At 35.1% G+C, this 27,563-nt stretch overlaps 1 long non-coding RNA gene and 1 pseudogene across 1 annotated transcript; one reads left to right on the forward strand and one right to left on the reverse strand.

Moving 5' to 3' along the window:
* Positions 1-13,423: 13,423 nt before the first annotated feature.
* Positions 13,424-20,204, reverse strand: LOC107826755 (uncharacterized). The gene is made up of 4 exons (XR_012696985.1): positions 19,917-20,204; positions 18,861-18,962; positions 14,121-14,237; positions 13,424-14,020 (listed from the first exon to the last, which is right to left on the reverse strand). It is a non-coding gene; the product is annotated as an uncharacterized LOC107826755 (long non-coding RNA).
* A 3,928-nt stretch (positions 20,205-24,132) lies between these two features.
* On the forward strand, positions 24,133-25,655 carry LOC142166572 (cytochrome P450 71AU50-like; annotated as a pseudogene).
* Positions 25,656-27,563: the final 1,908 nt, after the last annotated feature.

Consider the following 27,563-nt stretch of genomic DNA (forward strand, 5'->3'; position numbering starts at 1 on the left):
GGACGACCTATAATTGCTCTCATATGTTCCTATTATCTTGAATTGAAAGGTTCAATATTGAAAGTGGCAACAATATGAAATGTGGGGGAAAAGAGCTTGATTTATGAAATGTGGCCTAGTGCCAAGTATGATGTAACATTGTGGCCCCAAGTGCCGATGAATTGATATGTGTGATATAAACTTGAAATGAGATAATTGATGAAACATGGGAATTTCTTGGTGAGACGGCCTAGCCGATTGGGCCGTGATCGGATGCCATACATGGTGGTACTGTGCTGATATTGAAACTGGAAAGTGACAATAAAATTGTGATTGAGGTACATGTCTGAAATGAGACAACCTAGACGATCGGGTCGTGATCGGACTCCGCGAAAGAAAGTGGTGGTATTGTGGATGATGGTGTAACAGTATTAAAATGTCCCAACCTAAGGTTATGGAAAATCATTTGAAAGTTATGTGATCCTTAATTTGATGTTGTAATGTTGTTTAAGGCTTATGTTGATCCTTATGATTATATTCTTCTTATATTGTTCTTTCTAATGAGATGGTGTTTATTTATACATATATATATACTAGTACCATTCGACTGTACTAACATCCCTTTTTCTGGGGACGCTACATCTTTGAAGGGATGCAGGTGGTTCCGTAGCAGACAGTGCCGATTGCAGATAGCGGTGCATCCTCCTCTCAGCAGTCTTGGTGAGCCCCCTTTCTTCCAAAGGTCATGCAGTATATCTTTTGTTATTATAAGTTACCACATTTTGAGGTATAGCCGGGGCCTTGTTGCCGGCATTATCATACCTGTCTTTTATATCTTTAGAGGCTCCGTAGACGTTTGTATGGGTTATGTACGCGTGTTGGATGGGTCATTGGACTGTGTTATAATTTTAAACCCCTGTTCTACTAAACTATAAACTGTATGAAATTTCGGGAATTTAACTATGGTGTAAGGAATTTAATGTAAGATTTACTAGCAACGTTATATGTACAGCCTCTCCTATTGTCAAATTAATGAAAGCATGTTTTCTTGATCGTAACGAGTTGGGTAGAAAATGTCCAAAAGGCTTGCTCAGTCGGGTTCACTCGGTTGAGCGCATGTTGCGCCTCTCGAGGACGGAGCGTGACATTCTTCTTTCCCTCCGTGGCAGCAACGGAGCAATCAATGGACGGGGGCACATCCTTGTCCCATTTCGAAGACCTAAGTTCGGTGGTCTTAGGCGAACCTGCAACAACAAAAGGGAAGAGGAGTTAGTGTAATAAATGGTAGAAACGTGGTATTGGCTATTCAGAAAGAAGCCTTACCGTGAGAACGGGCCTCCTATCGGCCCTTCGAGAGTCCGCGCCATTTGCGCACAAAGTATGACATCTTAGTACAGAAGCCCTTGATCCATTCCTTTAGTCGGGGAACCGCATTCGGAACTTGAGTGATTGCTGCACAAACACAAGCATGAATGAGAAGAAAGATATTAAAGAAAAAGAATTTTGAGGTTTAAAGAGAGATTGCACTTACAAGACACATTCCACTTATCAGGGAATGGCATGTATTCGGGGGGGATCAAATGCTCAGTTTTCACTCGGACAAAGCATCCTTGCCAGCCCCGATCTCGGTCTTTGTCAATACTCAAGAAAGGGGCCTTGTTGGCCCAGCGAGTGAGCTTGACCAGTCCCCATCGGAATATTTAGGGACTATATAACCGAAGCAAGTAGTCAATCGTGACTCGATAAGACTCGATCAGGTTCACGAAATAGCGGAGAAAGATCACGATCCTTCACAATGAAAAATGGAGTCGCCCGAGGTACACCTCGTACGGGCACACCTCGTACCTCTTGCAAAAGTCCAGAACAATCGGGTCCACCAGGTCCAGTGTGAAGTGGTAAGCGTAAACACTTAAGTACCCCTCCACGTGGGTAGTAATAGCGTCATCGGGCCCGGGGACTACTACGTCATTGCCTTCTCGATAGCAGTCCTTTCGAGATATGGGAAGAACATATTCAGTCATAGAGCATATGTACCTTGAGTCCCCATGGATAAACGCTTTCAAGGGAGGCTCGGGGGTCGGTTCAGTAGCAACCACATCAAGGGAAGCCATTTTGAGGGCGACTACTTCAGGGGCGACCGCTTCAGTACTAGCAGCTGGTTGAGAAGATGAAGAGGCAACTTGTTGAGGAACAGATTTCGATGTTTTGGATATTGTTATCTGTAAGAAGGTTTGAAATTTAAAGAAAGAATGCAATGTTTTGAAAAGGCAGGTTTTGAATATGAAGAACATGGTATGAAGATTTAAAGAAAATCTGGGAAAAAATCTTGAAATTGCTATGGAACTTGAAGAACAAGGATGAATATATGAAGGTTTGAAGAAGGGTTGATGATGGCTAGAAAGCTCGAAGGTAGTAATTTAGTCGGAAAGTAGAAAAAAAACAAAGGGAGGAAGCTTTTATAGAGAAACAGTCGACGTTTCGCATTTGGGGGAAACCTGCCAATGAGTGACACGTGTCTGAAGTCAGAATGACGCGAGTGATGGGACGTTTCGGCTCCCTCGTCGTAATGTACGAAGGAAGGAATCAGAGTCATCTATTGTTTCCTATCATTTCGGCAAGCCTACTCTCTATGAAACAAGGGGACTATCTATATATTTGTAAAGCCGAGCCCACCAAGCACCCCAAGGTCCCGGTGAGGCAAACGGAGCAGGGACGTGATCATAAGGAATTAGAGTCAGAGTAAGGAGCCCTCGTATCGGGGCTCAAGCAAAATACCAGCCCTCGGGGGCATCGGCACCACGTCCTCCGGGGTCGGTTCGAGCCTCAAGACTTCAGAGAGCATTACCAAATAGCCGCGCATGACCAACAAAGGGCCGTGATGTCCATGCCCAACCGGATACCATGGTGTGAATCTCGGTATGTATTGGCAGAAAATCAGTGATTAGCGAAACGAAAGATTTTTACCTTTCTTATAGTTGTACTTAGGGTAAAATTCTCCTACTATATAAAGGGGAAGCATATTATTCATGAGAGACATTGTAACATGCATATCAAGGCAATTTACTTCTATTCTCTCTAAAAGTTATTCAAAGTTCTTACTTTTATTCAAAAGTTCTTCATAAGTGCAAGCTCGAAACCGAAGGCAGGTTTCTCGTTAAGCTATTAACCAAGTTCGGAATCACTCTTATCATTGATTTGTCCATTTATTACGTCTTTCATTTGCTTAATCTAACACCATTGATCACGTGTGTTACATCTCGCGTTTTCGTACGTTAAATGTTTCATCTTCAATTAATCGACGTAGTCGGGGATGAGATTATCTTGAGGTTAGTGTAGTTGCGCTAATTATAACAAGCGATAAATAGGTGTCATGAAGGATAAATGATACATGAATGAAAGGAAACGAGTTTCGTTGAAAGTGGCCAATTTGGTATAAAATACGGGTCGAGCAATAATACCCGATAATTATGGGCTAGTACCATGCAAGATACCATATGACCATGATAATACGATGTATAAAGTATATTAAGAATAAATAAAATTTTACGTAATTTGAGGTAATTTTTTAAATTAGGCGGGTAATTGATTAATTACCGGGTAACTGGACATTACCCAGTTATCTAATAAGTGGATAAAAATTTATAAAATATACCCATCTAAAACAAGGCACAAAGCCACCATAACAAAAAAATAACTCATTAGTCATTATGCCATGTGGCCACTTAAGAGCTCATTAAATGTTTAAGCAAGCAAGACTTGATTATAAGTCTTAGGATAAGAACATGGATAACCCATTTTGTGATATATGATTTGCCTTCAAAGAAAACATTAGAAGCAGAAGCCATTTCGTTCCAAAACTTCCAAGAATCCAGCAAAAATTTCGTTCATAAAATTTCAAAGAAGCAGGAATAAATCTCGTTCAACAATTTTAAAAAAAAATAGAAGCTTAATCCGATTTTTGGGGTTCTAAGTTCAATCCACGAAGGTTTCCAATGGAATATTATACGGAGTTTTTCCTACTCCAGGTATGTTAAGGCTATCCTTTCTTTCTTTTGGCATGGTCCAAATTATACCGAAGAAACGAGCAAATGCACAGTTTCCATAAATTACTCTATTCATAGAAATATTAGGGGTGTCTATATTCTTGATTTCCCCATGTGAATTATTATTATCTTCTGTTTATGGATCTCAACCAACTTAGTGGTTACGTTACATCAAAGTTGAAGACGTTTTAGTTAAACAATAAGCGGGGATAGTGTAAAAACAATTGAGTTAAGGATGACTGATCAATAAACTTTTGGTTGTTTGAGGATTAAATTCAGGGAAAGGATAGTACTAGTACTAGAAAATGGACAAAAATCCAAACGGTCAAAGCTTTAGTTGCAATGCTTAAGGGAAGATTTGGCTTCTGTTGTTGGTTGCTAATTGATAGCATGATTATGGAATCTGTTATCATGAACATATCTTGAATACAGGAGCTACTACATTGAAACCAGGGCATGAAACGTTATACGCAGTTGAAAAAGTTTATCCGGAAGGAATATTGAGATTATTACGTATTTTTCATGCATTTCACTCATTTATACATGTGCATTGACCCGTGACCAAATGGCGTTATATACGCGTATATATGTAAATATATATATGGGGGATATGGGAAAAGGTTACGGCATTATATACGCAGCACCACCTGATCAGCTGGTATATGTTGATGATGTTGCCCACAGTGGCTGAGACGATATGATGGGATGCCCTCAGTGGCTTGGTGATATTATGTACACTCATACCTATGCAAGACACGACATTTATACGCATGTGCATGACATTATAAATGTTACAGAATTCACAAAGTTATTTAGATTTAAAGATGTGTTTCTTTATTCCATGTTTTATCTATGTCTTTGACGTACAAATTTTCATGCCTTACATACTCAGTAAATTTTTCGTACTGACGCCCTATTTCACGGGGCTTGCGTTTCATGCCCGCAGGTGCAGGTAGGCAAGCTGACGGTACCCCTTCTTAGGATCCTTGATCAGCGAGAGTTGGCGTGCTCCATTTGATCCGGAGCTGCTTTCGATTTTGGTACGATATGTTTGTGTATATATATATAGTTATATGGGTATGACGTGGTTCAGTCCCGTCTTTGTATAGTTATATTTCTATTGGAGGTCTGTAGACAGTATGTCTAGTTGGATAGTATGTGGCCTTGCCAGCTTCTAGTTTTGAGGTATATAGTTGTCTATAGCAGGCTTGTCGGCTCGCCTTATGTACGTTGCACGTATATGTATGTATGCCTTTTTGGGCAGATTTCCTTTATGTATATTATTCTCGTAATTCAGCAGATGTTATTCAGGTTTATACCTTAAACGCATGCTTAGAGATGTTTGACAGGTTGGACTGGGGTATCCGTCGCGGCCCATCGGTTTGGGTCGTGACAACATGTATCGAATTAATCCACATATTTTTAAAACCACGTATAAATTCAATTGTTATCCATTTTAAGGGTAAATAGCTACCTCTAAAGGAAGCTAGTTTAAAACAATCAGTAGGACACAAGTTCTGGACTTCTGGAGACATAGCTTCAACAACCTTTGCTAATTCCAATAACATGGCGAAAGACTTTAAATATCGCATCCTTTAAATGACCTTCATTTGTGAAAAGAAAGAAAAAATAACTCGTTACATTATCCACAACGATTATTAACGAGGTTCTTCATGTAAAGCCTGGCAATACTTATATTTAATTTTGTAATTACAGACTTAATGACATAATGTAAACTAACCTCGAGATTCATATAGGCCCACATGAGGGCGGAGAAATAACTGGAACCTCGTAGGCAAGTATGGTATAAATTGGAAGGCGTTTGAATTTCAAAAGAAATGAAGAGAAGCTTCAGGGCTTTTGTGCAGCCACTCTCGTGCTCGGACTTTACCGGGAAGTCTAGGAGGACTAGCATTGAAGCTCGCATCACACAAGCATGTATTTTGGGGTGAAGAGTGAATTCCAGTAGCTATGTAAAATGACACAGACTCTCGCCATGGGTCTTGCATCGCGAAGCAGGCTGATTTCCCAAGGAAAGGCACCCGGGATATATGGAGCTGTGTTCAGGGCCTGACAGTATAAACACAACACTCATTCGGGAAGAGTGAATTAATTTGGGTCATTTTTAGAGCTAGGGCTTGCGGTCCAAGGCTCACTCCTTACATGCGAGCTAAGATGTATGGGTACTTTGAGTTAATTTCACCTATTAACACTAGTATTAACCTTATCCAATTTTGGAATCCATAGATTCTCTTTCAGGTCTTCAAAAAATTACCCAAAATGTTGATTCTCAAGATTTTGTCCACTTGAGATAATTCCACCACTCCAAGTTCATTTATTATTGATTATTTATGAATGTTTAAGGTATTTATGGTGTTGGTTGGAAGGTTTTAATGAATGAACCCTATGTTCCACCATTACTGGAGGTTGTTGGATGCTGGTGCAAGATGATGAGTGGTTAGTGCGTGCTTGAAATTATAAACTCTTATTATTCTAATGATAAGCATAAGAAGTTAAAAGTATGAAACGAGACAGCTGGACCTAGTTTACACCAAATTGAATTGAAATGGTGATCAAATTGGAGGAAATTATCTAATTGAGTACATTTTGTTGAGTTAGGATACGTGGTTGAGGGACATAAATTGATGAAGTTGAATTTTGTTGTGTAGATTGTAACTTAACAAACGTATTGGAGCGTATGTTAGGTTTAGGAATTGTTGAGATGTACCTGTACCTTAGGATTTCTCAGAGTTCATCCCTTCCAAATGTTTTCTTAAAGTCTCTAATGCTCAAATGTTAATGTATGGGCACGGGGAGAAGCGACTGAGCGAGAATGCATTATCCATGTTTTCTAGTCTGTGTTGCATATAATGCTACTATGTACTTTATATAAGAACTTTTATGAGTTCTCAAGCTAAGTGATGAACAATATGAGTCTATGAAAGTGATATACATGCTATGAGTTCTCAAACGAGTTACATGAAAAGTTTAAGCACCTATATCATGTTTCAGTGTGATGAATGGAATTTCAGGCTGTTACTGCCATTATAAACCTTACTATCAGTTCCTAGTTGTTTTTTTTATTACAAGGGGAAGGGAATATTTCTCTCTCGGCGCAAGTTAGCTTAACTTGCGCCACCGTGGGGAAGAGGGCTCGTATCCCAGTCAGAATGTGTTAATGGCTCGGGCAACAGTAGCTTAACCAGTAGCACAACTTAAGAAGAGAGGAAACTAAGTCCAACAATCATCAGAAGTCACTCCAGTAGTGGAAAAAGCAATCGAGCAGGGATCTATAATGGGTAATGAAACAGGAGATAGGCAGGTCAATGAAACAGTAGCTTCGAAGGTTATGAAACAGTAACAGTTTAAAGTCAGGAACAGATTAAGATCTATGTCACAACCCATTTTCTGAACAAGCCGGGACTGACATTCGATCATTAAACATGACCGAGCGAACTATCTCTGCTTATCAAATTTATTATAACTCCAAACTTTATATGCAACAAGGCAATACTCTAACCAAATACTTTTGATTAATTTAAATATTTAAATAAATCAACTTCAAAACTTTATTCGTAGTAACTACTGAATTACTGCTAAGTTATTATCAAAAACATCTGAATCTTAACCTAACGACTATGTCTATGAAGTCTCTACTGATAAACTGACGCAGTGCTCAGGATATGAGATTTCCTGGCCAGTTCTCTAAGTAAACAAAGAAATAACTAAACAAAGATAACTCTAAGGTATACTCCAGGAACAAAAGCGGAGCTCACCAATAGCACTGGAAGAGAAGGAAGTCCTAACCAGTAGCCTGCTCGCCTGCAAAACTGGTTCCTACATTGTACCGCAGACCAACGTATGTTCCCAAAAGAGAACGTCAGTACCATCCATTGTACTAAGTGAGTCTCAACAACAGGGAGCGAAACTTTAATGACATATACATTACGAGCAAAGGTTCTAAATGCATGTAAAACATAAAGCTTATAAGAATAATTCTAAAATAATTGCATAATAATAGTTTATGAATATTCTAAAGAAATTATTTTCTTTTTCTTTCTTATAAAAAAAAATACTTCACTTTATTCTTTGGGAGTTCCAACTATCCTAACTTAATTCTGTCTCAGTCACCGTGTGATCGGCACGGGTTCGATCCCAACCTGATCGAATAGGCCCAATCCACGAGGTGTCACTCACTTCATAGTTCTCAGCGCTCATGTATCATACCTTAGCATGGCTAAGTAAATTCTCAGCAATGAGACCCTCGGCTCGTGTGCTCCCTACTTTGGCACAAGTAGTTTCAGGAAGTCAACACCTTGGTCAGGACCCTCGGCCTGGACGATGACCCCTTCTCAGAATAAAGGATACTCCCAAAAATCCTTTCTTTCTAAAACTTCTTCGTGTGACTTTTCAAGTCTAAATCTTTTCTTTATAGAACATCTTGTACATGCTCATGCTGGTATTCTTAAATGTAAAGCATGGCATAATAACGAAATAAACATATAAAAGTATTTCTAAAGATTCTTGCTTCTTCATAAATTTTCAACATGAAAAAAAAATACAAGAATAATACAAAAATCTAAAAATTTATACACATATATCGTAATAAATCATCTAAACTTTTGCTAGAACAATTCTAAGTTAATAAGTACTCACTCGCTCCAATTAAGTAAATATAAACTCTTTTAAGTAATTCATCAAACACCTTGTATGCGTGTTTTTGTGAGTTAAACCACTTTAGTAAAAGGTTATATAAACTCACCTCAAAACTTCTCGAGCAAATACGTAGGCCCCAGTCCAATTAACACCAGTCAAACAATCGATTCTACAACAACCAGTGCATTTTAATCAATTTTAAAGTTTCACACCTAAACATGAAATTTATTGTTGATATAGAGGAAGAAGGAAATTAACTATTTAATTCTTACATACTATTACTTTAGGGTAATTGACAATAGGGAATTTTATATACCTGAATTCAAGAATTAGTGGTTTGTAAAGAACCCTAGAACTTTTTTTGTCTGCGTAAACAACCTTGCTAACGTGAATGAACAGAAGTTTAGACCTTCTGGTTTGTGCCTGACTTGTCTAAGTCTTTTTGAGCCTTTTATTTTCCTTTAGTCCAAGGCTTAAGCCTTTCCTTCCCTCACGTACAGACTACTCTATGGGCCTCACGCCCAATTTTAGCTCTCTCTCTCTCTTTTTTAACTTAACTAGTATTTAACGATATCCACTATTAATAATATAATATATTAATATTCCCCTAATTATATATCCAATTATTTATAAATAGAGAAGTAACTCAAAATCAATCACAAGGGTTTAAATCTGTACTAGCAGTATAATATAAGGAAAAAAATATTAATTCTATATTTAGCGAGTGTTTAAACTTCTATAAATTTGAGGAGTGTTACAATATAGGGAAGAAGGCCTCAATTTGGGATAATTTCGACATCACTAATATCTCCTATGCAGGTTTCAAATTGGACTATGTGGCACAAAAAGTGCATGGTGAGCAGGGACAGATTTACATAGAGTGAAGCGGTGTCACGTGACACCGCTTTGTTTGGAAAATTTAATCTTGTGAAAAAAAGTGACTAAATTTCGGAACAAGCAAAAAAAATGTAACAGTTGTTCCAGCTCGAATCAGATCCTAGATGACCCTGAAACTCACATTTGTTAAGTCCAGCATAATCTTTGCGAGATTACATCCAAAATAGCCTTTTGAATCACTCAATTTGGACTTAAATGAGGGAGATATGATGTTTTGAGGTTTTAAAGGAAGTTTGAAAATTTTAGGGACATAAATGGCATTTTTTTAATTATTTATACCAGGAAATAAATCAGCAATAAGAAAATCTTCGTTTTAGTACCCAAAACTCATTCGGAACCTCTCGGACACAAACCACATATGCATTTCAATCATAAAATATGCTACGAACCTGCTCACGTACTCAAAATACCAAAAAGATATCATCTTGACTCGATATTAACCATGGTCAAACTCCAAATCCTTAACTAGTTCCTCAACCAATGATCTAAAACACACCCGAGCCCTTCAGGACCCCATCCAATCATACCTATAAGTACAGATACATTACCCAAAGTCTCAAAACAAACACGGGAACATCACAACAAAGAATTGAGGCTCAAACCGAATAGACTTTCTCTTACGTTATTAAATCTTCGTTCTTTCAAAAGAGTGTTTGAATCACACTTAAACACATTGGATTACTTTCAAACTTTGCACACAAGTTTAATTCAACTACGTAGACCTATCCAAAGTCTCGGAACACCAATTGGAGTCCAATAACATCAAAATCAACTCTTAGTCAAACTTATGAACTCTTAAGTTTTTCAAATTGCCAACTTTCGATAAATAGTGTCGAATCTTTCTAGGAACCTCCAAAATCGAATCCGAACATATGTACAAGTCCAAAGTCATCATATGAACCTATCGGAACCATAAAAACTTGATTCCAAATCAGTTTACCTAAAAGTCAAACCTTCGTCAACTCTTCCAACTAAAAGATTCCATATCGAGAGTCATTCTTCCAAATCAATCCCGAACCACTCCAAAACTAAACCGACTATACACACAAGTTATAATATATTATATAAATCTATTCAAAGTCTTAAACGACTGAATGGAACACTAAAGCTTAAAACGGCCGATCAGGTCATTATACCAAGTTCAAATTGCGTTTTCTGATTAGTTTACCGTGGATCGTGCTAAAATTTTAATTGAGTGCTCCTTACATCTTGGTCTTTAATTTTAATGGTGGAGAACGGATTTGAAGGTCTGTAGCATCGATTTTGAGTCTTGAAAAGAAGCTCCATTTTTGGGTATTTTCTCTTATTTCTTCAACTAATTTGTTGTTATTCTTGTTGCTATTGTTGTTTTGTATTTGACACTTGTTGTTTAGGCAATTTGAAAAACTTTTGTGTCCCTCTTATTATTATAGTGAAATTTACTTCGATCTTTATGATCACATAATTATTTACCTTTGATTGAAGTGTTTTCCATATTAAAATTTAGTGTTGTGTATCTTTTTCATTTTCGGATTTGTCTATTTCTGGACTAACAAACACTTTCTTCGGTAATTGCTATAGTTATATCTTATAACGCGTCATGCCTCTTGCCAATGCTTTTGGAATAGTAGCCATATAATAGGAATATAGTAATGAACGAAGGCAGCGGTCCCAGACCTTAGAGGCTACTTTGCCCGTTGACATTTGTGTGTAGTCATTGATCCCCTTCCTTTATCAATTCAATAACAAGCATACCTACCAATAGACTTTAGGGCTAACCTAAAGGGGTAGTGCACGATTAGCCACTAATAACATATGTATTTATTTTTAAGTCACTATTTAAAATGTCTTTAGTCTTTAGCCACTACTTTAATAAACTTTAACTGCCGGACGAAAATACCCTTCTGCTCATGTCTTTAACTTTTGAACTTAACTTAAGGACTTCATGACTACATGTCCTTAACATTTGAACTTGTAACTCTAAGTTCAAGACTTCAGGACTACACGTCCTTAACTTTTGAACTTCGAACTCTAAGTTCAGCACTTCAGGACTACATGCCCTTAACTTTTGAACTTAACTTCGGGACTTCAGGACTACATGTCCTTAACTTTTAAACTTAACTTCAAGACTACATCACTACAAGAAATTAGCCTTATTGCGGCGACTAAAGTCGCTACAAAATTACTGAAAGTCGCTGCTACATGTTATCAGTGGCGACATTTGTGTTGCTACAAGCAAAAGCATGCCTGAAATGTATTTGTGGCGACAAAGCAATGTCGCCGCTAAAAGCGGTACATTTTGCAGCGACACAGTTTCCACAAAAGGTGAGAAACCTCACTACAAAATTGGCTCCACAAGAATAGAAAATTAGCTTGGTCTCCACTAATATTCATCTTTAGTGGCGAGTACTATCGCTGCCAAAACTTTTTTTAGTGGCAAGTTAAGGTCCGCCACTATAAATAACTATTAGTAGTGACCCGTGTCGCTATAATATAATAAACCATGAAAGACACAATATATTTCTGTAGTGACTAAAGTCGCTGCAAAATGAAGATTGGCAAATTTAACATTATATTTTGTGACAAAATAATGTCGCCAGTAAAACTTATCTTCTCAAAAACTACATAATGACGAAATTATATATATTTTCGGTAGGAACTGAATTCTCTAAATTTAATGATTGTATATTCACATAAATTGAATACCAATATTAAAAGCAACCAATAATATTTAAAAATACCAAAAGAGTTTCTCAAACTGAATATTATAAATATTTTCATTACTAAAAAGGTCAATTCATAATACAAAACTACACTTCATTATGCATTGTAATATAATTGTACGCATATACATATCCCAAAAAAGATAAAATATTAAGTGTCTTGTAACTGCTCTTGTCTACTTCTACACTTGACACGATACCATTGTTTAAGTGCATTGTCCCTGCTAAAAAAACTATATATAAGGAACATAATGATATTTTTTATATCAAAAACATGCATAGAAAAACTTCAAGGATAACAAAAGGGTCTCAGCTGATTCCCAGTTTACTCTAAATTTGCCCAAAGGTTTAATAGCTTTAAGGTTGATGTGTGGACAACTGTAAGTAAACTAACCTTCCGATCGAGTTTTCTACTACCAGTTGAAGATGATGTAATTATAACTTGAATCCTACTTTTGCAGGTCGTTAATCCTTTCACAAAATATCCTTTACTGAATCCATGATGGTTACATTTTATCACCATTCTGGTCCACAGCTAGTATGTAAAAGAAGTGATACTTAAACAAAATATCCTTCTTTTTATCACTATTCTGGTCCTTTCAGGTAGTATGTAAAAGAAGTGATACTTAAACAAAAAAGAATCCTACTTTTTCCAGTTATGCTACGTTAAGAATGAACACTTGAATTTTTTCATGCCTAACTCTTGCATTAGTCTAAGTCATCAGCTAGAATTTAATTAAGGCACTTCTTGTCAAAAGATTCTGATCCTTTTGATTTAGTTTAGAGGGGGTCTACAAATTTTAAAGATGATGTGCTTCTTTTTATCTAAAAAGAGTTATTGGTTTCATATTCAGGACAAACTTATACTTCATTGGCATCTTGTCCACTCCCTCAATTCCATTTACATCCTTCTACTAGCCTCATAGTCATGAATCAACACCAGGAGAAACCACACAAGTACCAACTAAACAGCAGCAGCAGCAGCCCACACAACTAAGGTTTGCAAAGAAACCACAGCAGCAGCCCCTGAAGTAGCTACGGTACATATTTCACATAAACTAAGGTTTGCAAAATTCAGATTTCATATAGACTAAAAACAGCCCAATAGTCTATTACCAACTAAGCCCCTGAAGCCCAACGTTTGCAAAAATCTAGATTTCACATAAACAAAAAACAGCTCAATAGTCTATTATCAAGAGGATGAAAGTTAAAGAAGGAGAAGTTGACAAGAAGATATGGAGCAAATGACAGAAGAATTGTCCCGAATGAAGGAAGAAGAAATGCCGAGAAGGAAGAAGAATTGTTAAGAAGCAGCAGAGGAAGTACCTGTTGTAGCATTCTGGTCATCAAACTAGCAAATTGTTCATGCATCCTCTTGTCCACTTCTAGATGGATCCTCTTGTCTATTTCTACATTTGACTGTTCACGCTCCTCTGCCAACTTCCTTTGCAACTCAAGTTCCATATTTCTTTGCAACTGAGCAACCATTTGTTCACGTTATTCTTGCAACTTTCTATCCATATCGGCTTGCATCTTTTGATGCATAATTTCCATAGCGAAAGACACGCTGGACTCTATGCTTGCCTGCTGCATATTACTCTTTTTAGGAGGCTTCTTTCCGTATCCTTTTCCGCGAACATAACCTGTTCTCTCACCAAGAACAGTGGATAAAATCTCATCTCTAGTCATAGGATGCTCGATCTCTTCAGATTGTTGCTGAGTGACAACTTCTTGGAGTTGACCCTGGATTTATGCATAATCATTTACATCAAAATATTATAAAACACACTGAATGTAACTTACAGAAACAAAAAGATAATAGTCTATGATTTTAGATAATTACATGAATTTGTTGGGATTGTGGATCCACTCACACCAATTCTCCTCTATCATCCTTGCGTGTATGTTGGATCTCTCAAACTTTATCTGGTGGGTCTATTTCTCCAGTAATAGGATTTCTCTGCAATATAATTTTGGACAAAAAATATATAGGCAAATATATAAATATGTAAGTAACAAAGAAGCATATGTGATAGTAGGGGACTAAATATATTTTTACCGTAGATTCCTCTATTTCTGCAAAAGACTTTGTACCACAAGTATGCTTAGTTACTTGCTTTTCTCTATTTCTTTTGTTCCTCTCATTGACAAACTATAAGTAAACATATTAATAGATCACCTTTCAAAGATGTGAATGGTGCCCTTTGGTTGGCAGAATCTTCAGGTATTAAGTTAGTACCTTAAAATCCTGACTTCCAAGAAATGTGTTTGACAATATTATATCAACTCTCTGATATTTCTATATGATTGTCATTAATGAAATCGGCTTTCTCATTATGCACATTATTTTGAGCTTGCGTACTTGCATGATCATAGTTAATACTTTGTGGTTCAACATTATCCTTATGTAGAGACACCTTAATAATATTTTCTTGGTCATTGGTGCACGAAGTATTAAATTCAGCTTCCTCTTGTTGATAGACTTCTTCATTCAGTAATTCTTCATCTTCAATTTCTACACAATTATCATCATTATCAGGCATTTTAAAAGGTCGCAAGGATTTGTCTTCACAAGAACAAGCCAATCATTATCGACCATGTCGTCCAAGTAAAAGACTTGTTCCGATTGAGATGCCAACACAAATGGCTCATTTGTATTTAAGGCACACCGAGTATTCACACTTGTGAAGCCATATTTGTCTATCTTATATCCTCTTCCTAAGCGACCCACATCCTACCAATGACACTTGAATAAGTAAACTTTTCTGTTTTCCACATAAGATAACTCATAAATATCCTCTAATACACCATAATACTCCTTATTAGAGTCTGAATCATCTCATCTCACAAGAACACCACTATTCTGCATTTTTCTTCTCAATGCAAGTTCTTTTGTATGGAATTTAAATCCATTCACCACAAATGTTGAATATCGATGTACTAATGGTGCAGAGCCGACGGCTAAGCTTATGAGCTCATCATTTGCTCGTCCTTGTGAAGATAGTACAAATATCTACAAAGACGAACAACACTATTATGACCAATAACATGATGGGATGATTAAACTAATATCAATATTAGTAATTAAGTAGACACCTACATGTGCGCGAAACCAATCAAGAAACTCATTTTTATGAGCTCTCATTGAACTTTGGCTTTCAATCTCTCTTGTGTATTCCCTACATTTTTAAGTTAGTTAAGATAAATCGGGTTCGAATTATATCAGTATGAAACTACCGTGGAGTTAATAAGATACTTACTCCATGAAATGCGAAACCTCTTCACAATTTTGAAGCACATACGTACATGCTTGTTTAAACTCATCATGAGATAGCTTGATGTCGTCTGAAGTACCTTTTGTTTGAACACTTTTTTTGAAGATAGACATCACATCATTTGACACAGATCCATCGTCATTCCTAGTTGGTTTATTAAACTTGGTTGAGATATTCTTCAAGTATCGCGAGCAAAATGTGAGGCTTTCCTCTACCAAATAACCTTCTGCAATTGAACCTTCTGGACGATTTTTGTTGCGAACATATGACTTAAGTGTTCGTAAATACCTATATAAAATAACCCATTAATATAATATATGTCATTCTAAAACTATAGTATCGAGATTATTAAACAATAAATTACCTCTCTATAGGATACATATTCCGATATTGAGCTGGTCCACCAAGCTTTGCCTCACTTGGCAAGTGAATTGGCAAATGAACCATGACATCAAAGAACGCCGGAGGGAAAACAAGGTGAAGTTTGCTCAAAATAATAGGAATTTCTGCCTCTAGGATATCAAGATCTTCAATCATCAAGCACTTAGAGTATATATTCTTGAAAAATTTCCTAAGGGTATAATTGGATCATACACTTCCTTGGGTAGCAAACCATGTATAGCTACTGGAAAAATATCTTGCAACAATACATGATGATCATGACATTTCAATCCATGTATCTTTTTTTCCTGTACATTGACACACCTTGAAATGTTTAAGGAAAAGGCATCAGGAACCTTCAGATTAGCTAAGAAACTGCATACCTTCAGCTTCTCTTCCGGGGACAATACATAGCACGCAGTCGGTAACAAAATATTGTTCCCATCCTCAATTGGATGCAACCTTTGTCTGATTCCAAGGTCCATCAAGTCATATCTACTTTTCAATGTGTCTTTTGTCTTTCCAACCATATTCATGACAGTTGATATAATATTGTCGGACACATTTCTTTCGATGTGCATCACATCAAGATTATGTCGTAACATAAGACTCTTCCAATAAGGCAATTAGAAAAAGATACTTTTCTTCTTCCAGTTGTAAGCATTTTTATGAACATCACACTTTCTCTTTTGTCCTTTACCAAAAGTCACATTACCCAAAGCTTGTAATTGCAAAAGTACTTCATCACCGGTTACAGGGTTAGGTGCAACTCCCATTTCAACTTTCCCATCAAATAACGTCCTACTTTTTCTCCATGGATGGTCCATGGGAAGAAAGCGACGATGACTCATATAACACAACTTACTACACAAGGAAGTCGATTGTGTATCTTTATGGCAACAAGGACATGCAAGCTTACCTTTGGTTGACAATCCTGAAAGATTCTCATATGCAGGAAAGTTATTGATCGTCCACATAATAGCCACACGCATCAGAAAATTAGATTTTGAGTGCGCATCATAAGTCTCCACCCCATCCCATAATTCTTTCAACTCTTCAATCATTGGTTGTAAATATACATCGATATCATTTCCTGGATACTTGGGGCCTGGAATAAGAAGTGTCATCATGAAATATGGATTTTTCATGCAATCCCATGGTGGCAAGTTTTACGTAGCTAGTACGACTGGCCAAATACTATGATTAGAACTCATATTCCCATAAGGTTGGAACCCGTCACTCGCCAAACCTAATCGAACATTTCTTAACTTAGCTGAAAAGGTGGGATGTTGTGCATCAAAGGATTTTCATGCTACTGAGTCAGACGGATGTCGCAAGACACCATCATCAATATTTTCCTCCTTGTGCCACCTCATCTTTTTAGCTGTTTCTCTTGCCATGTACAATCTTTGAAGTCTTGGTTTGATTGAAAAATGCCGTAAGATTTTATGAGCTACTTTCTTGCCTCCGTGTTCTTCAGACTTCCATTTAGACTTACCACACTTAGGACATGCTTGGACATCGGCATAAGCATGCCAATATAAAATACAACCATTCCGACATGCATCTATTTTGGTGTACCCCAAGCCGAGGTCGCAAAGAACTTTCTTTGCTTCATAGAAAGAATTTGGCACAAATGACCCCTCGGGAAGAACTTCTTTAAAGAAGCTCAACAATGCATCCATCGATTTATTGCTCCAATGGCTAAGACACTTCAAGTGAAGTAGTTTAACAACAAAAGACAACTTCGAGACTTTTTTACAACCAGGATAAAGTTCTATCTCAACATCTTCTAACAATTTGTAAAACTTTGTTGCATGTACATTTGGCTCTTCATTGTCCACTGAATTATTACTATTATTATCCTCCATATTCGTATATCCACAAGCATCGTGAATCATTTTAGTAATATTATCTTCTTCAATGCTATCATCTTCTGCTTCATCACTAACTGCAGTATTAGAAGTGTCAACTCTAACTAACACTTCTCCATGCAAGTCCCACACTTTATAAGAATCCCAGAAACCCTTCCTCAATAAATCTCCTCTTACACCAACCCTTAGCTTGAACGCGATATTCATACACCCTTTATAAGGACACCAAATCATTGTGTTCACAGTTGGTTGACTGAATGCCCAATTAAGAAAGTTATCTACTCCATCTCTATACCTTTGGTAGACTCTATTCCTTATATTCAACCAACTTTTATCCATCATATCTATTTTCAAAAATAAATAAATGATTACCTAATTAAAAGTGGAAGGATGATAATAATCAAAATATCTATAATAATTAGCATACCAAAGAAAGATGAACAAATCAAATCACTTATAAATAAAATAGAATTATTGTAGCAATTTTTTCTTCTCACACACCTTTAGATTAACAAGGAAAATAAATAGTTTCATAAAAAGAATTTATACACTACCACATAATATAAACACCTTTTTGATAAACAGATTAACATATCTTACCCAACTAGACTCAAAGTGTCATGAATTTTACTTTTAGTTCAATTCAATCGTTTTAACCTGTAGTGCTTCTGTGAGCACGAGACTATATCTTTTGTGAGCATAAGACTACATATTGTTGATGAAAATGAGACTATATATAACAGATACTATGAAATATAACAGATACTACGAAATAAGAAGCTTTAAGTATTCATAAAATATATTTAATAAACTGCTCCTTTGCAATTCTTTTTAAACTTCATATCAAATGCAATAACAACAGAACTACGGCAAGGACTGAAACAACTCCCTTTTAAATCCTAGGAAGAGAAAATCAAATTATTGCGATATCAAAGTCGAGATCTAAGTGGTAAGGGGACATAACTGAAAGAACCTACGAAGCTCATATAATAATTCAAACTGAATTGAATGCCGACATGTAAAATGTCTCTCAATAAGAAGATTTTAACTTACCTAGGAAAAGAGATAGCTGAGATTCTGTCAAGACCAAGAATCGACAATAACAACACCAAATACGCTTCAAAGGATTCTTTTTGTGTGATTTTTTTGGTATTCCTGTAGATTATCAAATGGCTCAGAGAAATTCGAGATAAAATCTAAGAATACAAAAGTGAAATTGCTGAAAAATAATTATCCCTAACTGCATGTTGAAACTTTTGTCAGAAAGACCAAGGAGGAAAACAATCCCTATTCTGTTATTTTGTTGGATAATTCAACAAGAAAGTCCAAATAAACTTGAAGAATTGACATGAATTCAAATGGAAATATTGCTTTTTTACAAGCAATAGCCAATGAAATCATTTGTACTAGATGCATTGGAACTGCTTAGCTACTTGCTCTCCATTACTAGTTGAAGCTCTTTCTAGCTAGTACAAAACTACTTATATCTTACATAAGCAAGCAGAAGATGCAGGTTTCATCACAACTAAAACTTCCAGTATATGCCTAATCGGTGAAGTAGGCCAGAACGCTGTTAAACAAACATACAAGGTGTTCACTCGACGCTGTTAAACTACAACTTCAAGTCCATAAAATTGAGATCTCAAAACTCCATATGTTAAATGTAGGGGCAGATGTAGAGTTAGAAGGTATGATTCGATAGAACCCAGTAGCTTTGGAATGTTATTTTTCTTAAAAAAATTATTTCCTAATATACAAATTATTAAGTTAGAACGTGATAACTCAAAAGGGCTAAAATCTATAACCCAGCATGCATATAAATAAATGTTTGTGTGGGTGGGTATTAATTTCGAACACATTGTCACAAAGAATTGGGTGCAACGTTACTTGCCTCTGATAGTTAGTATCAGCACAAAAAAATAACATAGCACATAGGCAAATCAGTTGGCAAGAACTTGATATCAATTAAACTTAAGCCATTCTTGTCAATGCTAAACTTTAATAAAAAAAACAAAAACCCAGAAATTTACCCAAATAGTTTATCAAGAATTAGCACTATATATGGCAACAAGACAACACACAGAGAGAGAGAGAGAGAAAATGATGGACCTCGTTGTTTGAAACAGGGTCTGACTTAAAGTTCTTGAGAAGGTGATCGTGAAGAACAAAGTAGCGTTTTCTAGAATTCTGATTCTTCCGCCACAACACGAAATCGATCGATTATCAAATTTTTTCCCCCAAAAAATGAAAAGATTAGGGAGTTGAACATACCTAACAAATGAGATTCACATTTTGATTTGAGGGGTTTTGATTTGGATGAATTTTAGATGAAGACCTGATTTAATTTTTAGAGAGAGAGGGCTGATATTCTCGAGAGAGTTTTGCTCCTCTGTTGTTTCACTCGCAGCTTTGTGGGTTCTGTTCCACAAACAAGTTTTAATTAGCTTATTTAATTTTTATTTTCTTTATTATTTTAAAAGTAAAAATCTAGGTTATAGGAGCAACCCAGTCGCTGCCAGATACTTTTAGCGGCGACTTTTCCATAGTCGCCACAAATATTATGGAGCCAAAATTTTATTTTTAGTGGGACTGAAAATTTCAGCCATATCTGAGGTGACCCAAAATAAGTCGCTGCTTAAAATTATCCTTCCGCACCGACTTTAGATGTCGCTGCTAATAATATAGCTGTTGTAGCAACCTATAGGGTCGCTACTATATGTTGCCACTAATAATCCAATACTCTTCTGCTCATGTCCTTAACTTTTGAACTTAACTTCAGGACTACATGTCGTTAACTTTTGAACTTGTAACTATAAGTTCAGGACCAAGTATCCTTAACTTTTGAACTTGTTAGTCTAAGTTCAGGACATATTGTCCTTAATTTTTGGGCTTCTTAGCCTAAGTTCAGGACCTATGTCCTTAACCTTTGAGCTTGTTAGTCTAAGTTCAGGACTTCAAGACCTATTGTCCTTAACTTTTGAACTTGTAACTGTAAGTTCAAGACCTATTGTCCTTAACTTTTGGGCTTCTTAGCCTAAGTTCACGACCTATTGTCCTTAACTTTTGAGCTTGTTAATCTAAGTTCAGGACCAAATGTCCTTAACTTTTGAACTTATAATTCTAAGTTCATTAAATAAGCAGCTATATATATAAACAATAACATCATAATCGCTTTCCCAACATTATTTGTAACAACTGTGAGATCTAAAACTCAAAGAAACATATTTATCAAACATTACTCAGTTCAATTTTTCGGAGCTAAGCTTATTGTTCCCCCAAAAGTTAAGACAAAAAATAAGTAACAAAATAATCAGTAATAACGTACAATGATATTATATTCAACAATAGCAGTTGTATTGCTTGAGAAATAAGTCTTAGCAGTAACAACACCTTGAGCAAGCCTAAAAATTCCAGATCCACCAATAATTTGCAATTCTCTGTATTCCTGCGATTCAGAAGCTCGACCAACCACACTCAGACTACTACCATTTATAAGGTCCGTCAATGAACACAAAATTGAAGTCGAAAAAAGAGCAATTTCAGTCATTGATGTAGCCCCATGAATTCCCTGGGCACAGTTCTTCTCCCTAGCATGAAAGAGATAGAAGAAAGAGTAATACAGTCTTTTCATATTAATTTTAATAGACTAGTGGTTAATATATACCACTTTAAAAAGTGGCTACCCTACACAATTTTTACCTAATCTATGGCTGACTTGTGTTGGCTAATTTGCTGTTTAGCAACAGTATTAATTTATTTTTTGGCAATTTAATAACAAGCAGACCTACCAATTGGCTTTTGCGGCTCATCTATGGCTTGAGTTATTATGGGGCTAATTTGGTCTTTATCAACAGTATTAATTTATTCTAGGTTAAGGGTATTAAGTATTTGGTTAAAAAATACAGTAAGTATATTGAGCGATGTTCGTCTAGTGTATATTACTCAAAAAAAGAATTCTATTGCTTTTTGGTGGATTATTCGTCAATCGTCATGGAGTTTCAACGTTTGAACATTACGTAATTAGATCTCCCTTTTCTTGATGCTGTTATTGTTGTTTTTTTTTTTTTTCTGGTGGGAGAGGAGGGAAGTTCTGTTAATGAACATGAGAGGCGATGTCATCCTTGTTTAAATTTGTGCAATATCGTCAAGTTAAATTAACCTACAATAACAGATAACTCATAGCAACTCTTGAAAAATAAAGTAATACCATGTTATAGATAATTAAACTAGTATTAATACCCACACGCGCGATGGGCGGACATTATTGGTGAATATTAGTCATATCGAAATATTATCTAATTTATTTGAGCACGTTACATCATTTGGTTTAACAAAATTATTATTGTCCTCTTATCTACCCTAATAAATGTTTATGTAATTAAATCAAAAGACTCATATAACATCGAGTAATTTTTTGATGATTATCATAATTATTAGGTTGTACTATAATTAAATAATCTAAAAATATAACATGACTTAAAACGAATAACAATATATTATAATCAAATGAATTTAGAATTTTTTTGGTGTGTTTCTAACTTTATTTGTCATTGTTAATTATGGTCATTATAATCTTCAAACCCTTCCTACCTGTAACTCATGAAAGTGGTTCATTTGTAAATACATGTTTAGTTAATAAAAAATAGTCCCATATATATGAAATAAAAATATGACTTGACTTTTAATAATAATAAAAGAATAATATGATAGAAAATCATTTTTGCTTGAATTTAGAAGGTATTTTAACTTAGTTGGAGTCAACATTATTGTTCAGCGTATTTTCTGAGAAAAATTTAGCTTTAGTTGCTCGAATTATAAGTTGTATAATGATTAACTTGTGCCATTATCCAATATTATATTTTAGAGTTACGTATATATTCATTTTATAGCAAAGCCCATGTCTTATTTACTAGACTATCAAATTATTTATTCACTTTATTATTTACAAATAACTTATATTTTTTTAATCATCATTTATCATTTTCCTCCTTTCAGTAATTTTTGCTAGAGAATAAAATAACAGTCCATACCTTTATAAATACAACGATCTGAAACTTAGACTTAATAATTTTCTAATATATTATATTAATAATTATGGGTGAAGCTTTTCATAAATTTATTTTAACATTATTTTTAATAATTATTGTTGTTGTAGTACATATAATTAGAAATTGATTTTTTTTTCTAAATTTTTTTTAAATTTAATGTGTTAAAAATAATTTTGAAATCTTATAATTTTTAATTGAATCTTGGGTTATAAATACTGATATTATATTCTTAATTTACTAAATTTTAAGAGTGCTACTTATATACCACATCTATTAATTTTGTACATATAAAAATTAAATCAATATGATTTAATTTTATATATTATCATTAGTAGGCAAAAATCACAAAACTTGTTTTAGATGTTTTCAATAAATATACAGTTACAACAACTAAACTACAATAGTAATCAGTAAAGTTACACTATTCACGCAACAAAGAAAATGATAGTATGTTGGTTATCAAAAATGAAAATAATGCTATGTTATTATTGGAGAAATCAAATACATTTTTAGTTGGCCACTTATAAGGCATTCTTAAATAGATTTACTTATAAATTATAATAATAATAATAATAATAATAATAATAATAATAATAATAATAATAATAATAATAATAGTTTATAGAAGAATGTTAAATTTATTAATTGAAAACTTTCGTCTAAAATGATATTCTTCACTATTAATATTCATGTTTTTTAAATACATGATTATCTTTCAATTCAAAATATTTTTTATATTTCATTTTAAAAAAATTATTTATAGATTTATTTATCCTTTACTTCAAATTTATTTTTATTACATATCCTAATAGATATTGTCTTAAAATTGTCAAGTGATTTCTTTTTTATAAGAGGCAATGCCATCCTTCTTTAAATTTTAAATTTTTGCAATGTTGTCAAGTTAAGTTGACCTATAATAACAAATAACTCATAACAATTGTGATATTGTGACTTGAAAAATGAAATAATAGCATGTTATAAATAATTAAATTGTCTTGGTAAATTATATGCTATCTGATATATAACTTAAATCCTCCTTTTAGTTATTACTTGTATCGCAATCTGGTTATTAAACAGTTAAAAATTATTTTGACCTCCTTCAAGTTTATATATGCACCGGCAATGGTGCACACACATATATATATATATATATATATATATATATATATATATATATATATATATCCCCTAAATTATTGGAAAAGGTTTAAAAATACCTATATCCATTCCATCATCTTCCATTAGAGTTGTTAGAAGGTAACAAAGTCATATTAGCCATGGCTTTTATATGGGCAACTCTAATTGTTGGTCTATTAGTATATGCCTTCTATGAGCTGCTAAACATTCAGAAGAGAAAAAGGTTTCCTCCTGGTCCAAAAGGGCTTCCCATTTTAGGACATCTTCATTTGTTAGGTAAATATCCACACAAAGATTTACAAAAACTAGCCAACAAACATGGTCCTCAAGACATATGATCACATCTTTGCTAGTAGGTCTCGTAACGAGGCATCTCAATATATGTCCTATGGCCAGAAGAATATGATTTTTGCAAAGTATGGACCATATTGGCGTAACATGCGCAAATTGTGCACTGTGCACCTTTTGAGTAATCTCAAGATTAATTCATTTCAATCCATGAGAAAGCAACAAGTTGAACTTCTGATCAACTCGCTTAAAGAACAAGCTCATGATCGCGCTGTTGTTGATCTTAGTGCAAAGGTTACATCCTTGAATGCTAGCTTGACTTGCTTAATGGTCTTTGGAAAGAAGTATATGGATGAGGACTTTGACAAGAGGGGATTCAAAGCTGTAGTTCAACAAGTTGTGCATTTCGCTGGGACACCGAATCTTGGAGATTTTTTCCCCTTTCTTGGTGTAGTTGATCTTCAGGGACTCAATCGCAAGCTCAAAGATCTTTCAAAGGTGTTTGATGAGTTTCTTGAGAAGATTATTGACGAACATGTTCAGTCTCATGACCAGAAGAAGACCAAGGACTTTGTCGACACCATGATCGAGATTATGCAATCAGGAGAAGTAGAGTATCAGTTTGACCGTCGACATATAAAAGCTATCCTCGTGGTAGGTTGCCATTCCATTTTACATTCTAATATAAGCTCAAGAAACCACAAATTTTTAGATTAAATTTTCTAATTTCAATAAATAATTTCCCTGCTTCCTTTTCCATACAGCACATGCTAATAGCAGCAGCAGACACTTCAGCAACATCAATAGAATGAATACTCACTGAGCTAATTAGGCACTCTCATGTGATGAAGAAACTCCAAAAAGAGTTAGAAGAATTGGTAGGAATTGAAAGGATGGTAGAAGAATCAGACTTGGAGAAGTTGAAGTACTTAGACATGGTTTTAAAAGAGGGCCTGAGGCTGCATTCCATAGTGCCAATAATGCATCATGAGGCCATGGAAGATTGTGTAGTCGATGGCTTCCACATACAGAAGGGATCGCGAATCATGATAAATTGTTATGCGGTTCAGAGGGATCCAAATGTTTGGCCTGAGCCTGAGAAGTTTTTTTCTGAGAGATTTGTTGGGAGCAGTGTAAATATTCGTGGACGTAATTTTCAACTTTTACCATTTGGCTCTGGTAAAAAAGAAGTCCCGGAATGCAGTTGGGGATTACCATTGTTCACCTTGTGGTTGCACAATTGGTGCATTGCTTTGATTGGGAGCTTCCAAATGGTATGCAGCCTCTTGATTTAGACATTGATGAGCAGTTTGGGATGGTAGCATGCAAAGAAAAGCCACTGATGGCTATTCCTACATATAGACTAAAGAAATGATGCAAACACATTGCAGATTGTAAGAGAACTAATCTCTCTAAACTTTTTATTTTACTTAGCTACTGATAATATTACACAAGCGATATTTAAAGTTTCTATTCCATGGTTTTGTGATTGTTGTGCATTTCCCTTGCTATTCTACAAATAATATATTGTTATGCCTAAAAAGAATAGAATATGCCAATAGTCTCATTATGTACAAAATTGACCTTTTCTTTTCTTGTTTCTCTTTTTACTATGTGTTGGTGACATCCAATCCTACTCTCACGATGAAAGTAGTACGGTCGCATCAATAACAAACACAACAAAGGTTGAGGTTAAATCCAACAAGAAGTATGGTGTGCGCTAAGGCCTCTCTACTCTTTCGGGATAGGGGTAAAGTCTGCGTACACACTACCCTCCCCAGACCCCACTAATGAAATTTTACTGGATCGCTGTTGTTGTTGCTGATATTTCCTGTTGTATTCGCCAAACAAAGAGTTGATTTCAATTACTTCTAAAATTATAGCTAAAAGTACTAAATTAGTTACCAAGGAATTGAAGCGAATACGTAGCATGCAACTAAAAAATGATTTGTTTTCTATAAAGAAGATGACCATCGTTGTAACCTCAATATAGCATAATTGGTTCTTGGATGTATGTAGCTTGCCTAAATACTTTGAATTAATGATTATGGTCCAATTGTTAGCTACCCACAATAATTTTTCAACTCAAGCTTATCCCTCAAAAGTCTTTCCAAACCCAAAGGAATCCATAAACCCAATTGATACTAACCCAAGTAAAAATCTCCCTATTCCTAATCAAGCTTCATTAATTTTTGAATAAGCTTAATTCTTCTACTTGTTGGCTACCCAATCCAATTTCTAGTTTTTCCAACAAGAAATAGACAATAACGGGCTCAATCTAGTATTTGCAACCACCAAATTAACATTAAAGTATAAAAATAAATAAAATCACATATGTCCACTTAAGAATTGATTTGCAGCTTACAAGAAGATAAGTGAAACTCTCTATATGGGAGATGATAATCCATTACCAATAGAGGGGATAATAATATCAAATTAAAAATGATCGATGGAATCACCAGAAATATTGAATGTTGGCACGTTCCTGGGATAAAAAGGAATTTGATTTCTCTTTCAACTTTAGAGGATCAAGGGTTTAATTTTCACTCCGATAATGAAATACTTAAAATATGTAAAGGCCCTATGGTACTCATGATGGGTAAGCTGCATTCTAGACTGTATTATCTTCAAGCTAGTATAGCTGAAAGGGAAGCTATTATAGCTTCTGGAAAAAGTAATTTGAATCAGTCTCAATTGTGGCAGTTGCGACTTGGTCATTTGAATGACAAGGAATTGTCTTTGTTGAGCAAGCAAAATTTGTTGGCTGGTTTAAAAATCAAGCTTTAAATTTTTGTGAACATTGTGCGTTTGATAAATAAACAAGGGTAAAATTCAGCAAGAAGACAGAGCACAAGACCAAAGACAAGTTAGATTATAACATTCAGACTTGTGGGATCCAAATAGAGTTCCATTCAAGAGTGATGCCAGGTATTTTATGACTTTGATTGACGATTACTCAAAAATAGTTTTGAGTGTATTTTTCATAAACAAAAATTGAGGTATTTTCTACTTTTGCTGAATAGAAGATGATAGTTGAGAGGCAGACGAAAAGAAAAGTTAAATGTTTTCGGAGTGATAATGGGTTAGAATTTTATAGTTTAGAGTTTAATGATTTATGCGACAGAGAAGGCATAGTAAGACACACCACATGTATCAAAACACCATGAATAGTGTTGCAAAACGTATAAACAGAACTCCAATGAATCATGATTTCACCTTGTGTGTTAGCAAGGATTTTTGGGTTGAACCAATCAATACAACTTGTTATTTGGCCAACAAATCT

Source organism: Nicotiana tabacum, chromosome 11 (assembly GCF_000715075.1).
Source record: "Nicotiana tabacum cultivar K326 chromosome 11, ASM71507v2, whole genome shotgun sequence".
Lineage (NCBI taxonomy): Eukaryota > Viridiplantae > Streptophyta > Magnoliopsida > Solanales > Solanaceae > Nicotiana > Nicotiana tabacum.